Genomic DNA, 7,259 nt, shown 5'->3' with positions numbered 1-7,259 from the left:
ATTTCTGGCTGAAGCCCATGCCCGCAGGGGGGGGGGGGGAGAGAGACTGGTGCACCCCCAGGTCTCCCTCCAGCAAGAGCCTGGTCCATTCCGAGGTTAGCTCATTGCACCACCTGATAGCTGAGGCTAGCTACGAACAAAGATCGGAGTGGGCTGGGGCCCTGTAGCCCAGTCAAAAATCAGGCCATTGGAGTTATGGTGACCGGAGCCTGTCACTCGCAGATGGCCCAGGAGGCGGTGATTTTACTGCGGGACGGAGGGCCACCTGCAGTCTAACCCATCCCTTCGTGAAGTGTGTGCATCACAGCACCAGCGGAGAGAGAGTGGGGAAGCAGAGGGGCAACGGTGCCCCAGTCCCGTCCTGGTAAACAAATGGTTTGTCTCTGCCCCTGAATTGTCATACAAAGGTCACAAGGTCGATTTGCCAACCTTCCAGCATCCGACAGCCAGTTATTTTCCATTTGGTCTCTTCAACCCATTTGCAGGTCTAGAGATCAATAGCAGGCCTAGTGTTGAATGAAAGAACAAGGCATTGAAGGAAAGGTCCAGTTTCTTGTCAGGGACTTCTCCCATCGTCCCTCAACACATGGACAAGATGGAGTCCCCAGGTAAAGGCTGAGTCCTTGATGGCTTGGACCCATCTGAGGATGGTGAAGAAAAAGAAGCAGCTTTCTTTCCCCATCCTAAGAATTTGTGATCTTCCCTTTCAGGTCCCATCCCTCTCTGGGGTCAGTCCCGATCTTCCTGCCCCAAGAGGGAGCAAAAACTTGCTGGTCTTTGGGCTTTCTCTGTCCCTTTAAATACGGCATTCTAGCAGAGGCGGGAGATGGTAAACCTTTTGTCTTCCTTTGGCCAGAGAGCCATCTGCATTCCTAAGTGCTGGACTGTTCTGTGCTTAACTCATCCCTTCGGCACCTTTCCTTTTGGGACATCTACAAAGTGGCAGCCAGGTCCCGGCCCATGAACAGAGTGCAGTCTCAGTGGTTGAATTATTGGGGTGAATTCTAGGGCAGGGGGCATTTCTTTACCAACTGCCTGAAGCTCTTAATCGGTGATGCCATTAACTCTTCCCTGCTTGGTTTGGTTCGGCCATATGTCACGGCAACCTCCAGTGGATTTCTTCATTGCCACAGCTGAGCTAGCTTGGGGGTTCACTGGCTATAGAATCCGGGCCAAGGGGTTGTTCAAGTAAAAGAAGGAGCAATAAAACAAATTCTTCCAGAATCCCCTCCTGGGTCATTTCCCTCCCTCCTTCAGAAGCTGAGTGGACTGACAATACTTCATCCGGTGATGCATACGGGAGAGCATCAAAGTCTTTCTTGTGGTACTCGGTCAGTCTGGGTGGGCAAAAGCCCTAGCCCTTTCGGTCAGTCTCCAGTACGATTGATTCATCTCTGCGTGGTGCGTGTGCAGCTAACAGCCAATCAGGGCCCACAGAGGGCTGAAGGACCCGGATGGGAGAAGGGAAGCAGCAAAACCACCCGTCAGATAAGCACATCGGAGCCTCCAGAGGCTGAGGTCAAAGGGCGTGGAGGGACTTCAGTTGCTGAAGGCTGCTCCTGCCAGGATGTGGACTGGAGTAGGCCGTAGGAACCGTGTCATTCCAGCCTTGGCCTTTCTGTACTGTGACTCGCAGATGGCCCAGGAGGGGGTGATTTTACTGCGGGACGGAGGGCTTCGTGAAGTGTGTGAATCACAGCACCAGCGGAGAGAGTGTGGGGAAGCAGAGGGGCAACGGTCCCATCCTGGTAAACAAATGGTTTGTCTCTGCCCCTGAATTGTCATACAAAGGTCACAAGGTTGATTTGCCAACCTTCCAGTAGGCCGTAGGAACCGCGTCATTCCAGCCTTGGCCTTTCTGTACTGGCATCCAGTTTGTTTCCAGGCACAATTCAAGGTGTTGGTGCTGACCTTGAAAGCCCTCTATGGTTTGGGACCAACAGACCCAAAGGATCACCTGCTCCCTTACAGATCTGGCCAAGTGCAAGGGCCCTCTTCTGAGGCCCTGCTTTGGAAGCCCCCCCCTTCTGAGATTAGGCGGGGGGCGAGCCAGGAAAGGGCCTTATTGGTCGTGGCACCCGAACTCTGGATCGCTCTCCCCAGGGAGATCCTTCTGCCCCCTTCTGTTTCCATCTTCCGCCAGTGGGTGAGGACTTTTTTGTATCGTTCTGTGTTTCCTCCAGGACATCTCCTTCCTGCCCAGTGTTTTAATTGTTGTTTTTATGTCTTTTATTTACTTTTGTTTTTTGTTGTTTTAATGTGTTCTGTTCTTTTTTGTTAGTTTTTATGGTTTTTAAATGTGATTTTATTATTGGATCAGAAAGGTGGGGCATACATTTTGTAAAATAAATAACTGAACTCCTTTCTCAGGAGACGTTGCAGGTTTCGGAGCCGGGCTTCCAGGGAAAGCAGGCAAAGATCTGGAATTTCCCGAGGCAGCTCACACTTCCACCATGCGGGTTCCTAGGGTCGTGGAAGAGCCAGGGATTGACCTGGGCGGCCCAAGCTAGACCCACCTTGTCAGATCTCGGAAGCTAAAGAGGGTCAGACCCTAACTTGTCTTGGGATGGGGGACCACCCAGGAAGCCCAGGGTCCCTGCACAGAGGCAGGCAGTGGCAAACCACACCTCCGAACATCTCTTGCTTTGAAAACCCCATGAGGGGTCACCATAAGCCGACTGCAACTTGAGGGCACTTTCTGTTACTGCTTGTAAATAGTTTCAGCCTCTTTGCTTAACATCTTCCCTATCCTATCCAAGGTTATTCAAAGTTATTCATCTTAATGCAGTCTTAGGATGCATGAACAGAAGCATTGTGTCCGGAGCACGGGAGGTGGTCGTTCCGCTCCGTTCTGCTATGGTCAGGCCTCACCTGGAGTCCCGTGTCCAGTTTTGGGCACCACATTTTAGGAAGGGTGTTGACAAGCTCGAGCGTGTCCAGAAGAGGGCAACCAGGATGGTGAGAGGGTTGGAATCCAAGTCTTATGAGGAAAGGCTGAAAGAGTTGGGTCTGTTTCGCCTGGGAAAGAGAAGGCTTAGAGGGGACATGAGTGCAGTCTCCAAGTATCTGAAGGGCTGTCATGTAGAAGATGGAGCAGATCTTTTCTCTCTTGCTCCGGATGGCAAGACTAGATCTAATGGGTGGGAATTACAAGGGAGTCGTTACCGGCTAAATATCAGGAGAAACTTCTCGACTGTAAGTGTAGTGTATCCAGCCCTTACAAGGCCGGGCATGTCCGGACTTGCCCAGGGACAAAACCTCAAGCTTCGTATCTAAAGACAATGGGCCAGAAGGATCCTAGCCGGCCCTATCAGATGGCTAGGTCCCAAACCGTGAGGCCAATAGGTCTCTCGGTTACTGTAAATAGCCTATCGGGGAGTGGGGGTGTGTTTTGGTCGTGGGTTTCCGAAGGAATATAAACCGGCCGGCCAAGGTGTCTTGTTCCTGACTGATAAAGGTATGCTTAGCTGAAATCACTCTCCATCTGCATACTTTTCACTGGCGACGAGGATGGGATTTGCAGTTGGGGGCAGCGACAACTCTGGGCACACACGCTCACGCCACAGGGCATCTTTTAAAGCCCCAGCCTTCGCAGGGACACCCTTGGGGCCCCAAACTGACCCCCGCCCCACCAGACTGGCTGGCTGAGGCCTGTCCAGCCTGATCTTGCAGGGAGCTCAGCCTGGGGCCTTCTATTTCTGGCCGAGTTCAAGGGATGAGGCAACTCCAGCGTTGACGGTGATCCAAGACATGTGACTCAGCCGCAGCAGCACGCTTGCCAGCCAGCGAATCGGCCCGGCCCCGAAGGCGAGGAAGTCCAGCTGCAGGCCGATGGGGGAGGGGGGCGCTTAGACCCAGCCAGGCCACCAAGTTCAGGGGCCAGCTGAGCATCTTTGCCAGAACATTCTCTGACTCGGGCATTCCTTGGCAGACCGCACAGCGATAAGACGCCCTCAGCACTCAGACACGGGCTGCTTTGCATGGATATGCACACTCACTTGTACTCCCGTGCTCACAGAGCACTACTTTGCCCGTTCTGGGGGGTGCCAGGGCAGAAGCCATCCTCTCATTCCCACCAGTCGCTTAGTAACCCCGCAAATGCCACGGGGCCCTGCCATGTGGAAGCCGATGGGGGGGGGGGCCTGCTGCAGCCCTGACCACAAATCCGGTCTATACCCACAGAGTGAAGCAACGGGTGAGACTTGTTTGCACACTTCTTCAGGTCCAGTCAATTCCCAGTCTTGAAGGAAAAGTAGTAAAAAGGCACAATGATATGCTGGTTTCTTGGTGGAGTGGTTAAGTGGGCGGACTCTAATCTGGAAGAACCGGGTTTGATTCCCCACTTCTCCTCCACTTGCACCTGGCTGGATGACCCTGGGCAAGCCATAGTTCTGATAAGAGGTGTCCTTGAAAAAGAGCCGTTTCTGTCAGAACTCTCTCAGCCCCACCCACCTCCCAGGGTGTCTGTTGTGGGGAGGGGAAGGGAAGGGAGTTTGTCAGCCACTCTGAGACTCCTTTGGATAGTGAAGGGCCATGGGGTATAACTCCAACCTCCTCTTCTCTCTTCTACACCAAACTGGAGAGAGGGACCATCCAGCAGTTGGTCAGGGTTACAAGAACAGGACTGACACAGTGTTTATAGAAAGCATTTTAATGTACAAAATCTAAAAACGTTAACTGGAGCTTTGTTCCTACAGAATCACCCCCACCCTAAAAAAAACAACATGTGGCAATGAGACCAGGCATGTGCGATGTTACTTATATGAGCCATAAAATATTTGTCGGGGAAGGCAAGTAGAAGAAAAAGAGATGAAAATGGATTTATACCCCGCCCTTCACTGCCTGAAGGAGTCTCCAAGCAGCTTACAACCTCCTTTCCCTTCCCCTCCCCACGAAAGACACCCTGTGAGGCAGGAGGGAATGAGAGAGCTCTTTCGAGGACTGCCCTTGAGAGAACAGCTCTGAGAGAACTTGTGACTGACCCAAGGTCATCCAGCAGCTGCATGTGGAGGAGTGGGGAATCAAACCCGGTTCTCTCAGATTAGAGTCCAGGTACTTAACCACAACACCCAACTGGCTCTCAAGTAGATGGCACATAGAAGCACATGAGAGACACAGAAAAGGACAGCTTTTGTTATTTAAAAAATATCAAGTTTCTAGTCCAGAGAAGAAAACCCAGTCTTGGCCTGCAGTGGCCTTAGGGTTACCAATGTCCAGACAGGGCCTGGGGATCTTCTGGCATGACACCTGATCTCTAGACAACAATGCTCAGTTCCCCCGGAGGACACGGCTGCTTTGGAGGGGGGACTCTGTGGCATTCTAGTTTGGTGTAGTCAAGCTAGTTTAGTGTCGTGGTAAACTGTGTGGACTCTAATCTGGGAGAACCGGGTTTGATTCCCCACTCCTCCTCCACTTGCACCAGTTGGATGTTCTTGGGCAGGCCATAGTTCTGACAAGAGCTGTCCTTGAAAAAGAGCCGTTTCTGCCAGAGCTCTCTCAGCCCCGCCGACCTCCCAGGGGGGTCTGTTGTGGGGAGGGAAGGGGAAAGGAGTTTGTCAGCCGCTCCGAGACTCCCTTGGGTAGTGAAGGGCCATGGGGTATAAATCCAATCTTCTCTTCGTCTTCTTTTGTTTTATGTATTTGCAATTCCATGCCAATGGTGGGGGGCCCTCCCTCCCTGGATACCCCAGAGAGCGTGGCTTTGTGTCCCCCCCATTGTACTCAGGGTCCCTCAAGCCCCCCCCCACCTCTGAGAAGAGCTGCAGCACTGCCAAGAGAGGAGAAGCCAGCTGGGCGCTGAGGTTGGGAGCTCCGGTCCCTCCACGGGAAGAAGAAGAAGAGATTGGATCCTCTCTCCCTGGATACCCCAGAGAGCGTGGCTTTGTGTCCCCCCCATTGTACTCAGGGTCCCTCAAGCCCCCCCCCCCACCTCTGAGAAGAGCTGCAGCACTGCCAAGAGAGGAGAAGCCAGCCGGGCGCTGAGGTCGGGAGCCCCGGTCCCTCCGCGGGAAGGGCGAGCTGGGGGCCCACAGGAAGGCCAGGCCTTGGGGCAGGAAGCCGTTCTGAGGGGCCAGCCCCAGGCACCCAGGCAGCTCTTGGGGAGGGGGGAGAGCAGCAGCTTCGGCTCCTGTCCTGACCGGGCCCCTCCCGCAGTGGGTGGGTTGGTGGCCGGGCACTCGTATGCGCTGCCTCGGTCTGGTGGGGCTCCCAGAACTTGGAATCACAGAAATGTAGAGCTGGAAGGGACCTCCCGGGTCATCTAGTCCAACCCCCTGCACAATGCAGGGAATTCACCAATACTCCCCCCCACGCGCACACACACACCCAGTGACCCCTGCTCCACGCCCAGAAGAGGGCAACGCGCCAGTATCCCCGGGGGCCAAACTGGCCTGGAGAAGAATGGCTTATTGACCCTAAAGGGGTGATCAGTACCTCCCTGGGTGTGTAAGAAAGGGCCACGAGAGCAAAGCACGGAGGCTTCCAGGCCACAAACCGATTCCCGTCGGGCTGCTTGCCTCACCGCGCCTGGCTCCGTTGGCCCTGTTGGTATCCGTGGTCCTTCTCAAGTTCTTCCGCCACTCACTTTGGTCTCCCCCACCTAGTATCAGTGGGTGCCCCCTCCCCCCCCACGTCAGATGGTTTAGGAAAAACAGCACCCCCCCACACACACACACACCACAAGACACCTCCGGCCCTGTTGGTATCCGTGGTCCTTCTCAAGTTCTTCCGCCACTCACTTTGGTCTCCCCCACCTAGTATCAGTGGGTGCCCCTTCCCCCCCACGTCAGATGGTTTAGGAATAACAGCACTCCCCCCCACACACACACACAAGACACCTCCCTCTCCCACTTAACCCCCCCCCTCCAGGAGAGCAGCTCTCCTTTTCTCCCCGGCCAGCCGCAGGGCTATTTGGTGAGGGACTCTTTGTCACAAGCATTTGGGCTGTCCAAGCTGCTCAGCGTGTGGCCAGCCTTTGTCCTTGTCAAAAGTAGCCAAACCCAAATAACAACCCTCCCAGTATCAAGATTCCAAAAACAACAAAACTGGGGCCAAAATCAGTCCAATAATACACTCTTAAACATTAAATATGTATGCTAATACAATCACTTTTATACTTGATATGACAAAGCAGCCGGCTTGTGCTTGGTTTCATCTCTTAACTTCCTCAGAAGCAAGTTAGCTGCAAAACAAAATCCATTACAATGCAATCATACAATATTTAAATTGTGATACTCAACACCGTTTGTGAACCCACAATA

Source organism: Gekko japonicus, unplaced genomic scaffold (genome assembly GCF_001447785.1).
Source record: "Gekko japonicus isolate JY-2015 unplaced genomic scaffold, Gekko_japonicus_V1.1 scaffold2109, whole genome shotgun sequence".
NCBI lineage: Eukaryota > Metazoa > Chordata > Lepidosauria > Squamata > Gekkonidae > Gekko > Gekko japonicus.
The sequence above is the reverse complement of the archived record's forward strand: the minus strand, read 5'-3'. Positions refer to the sequence as shown.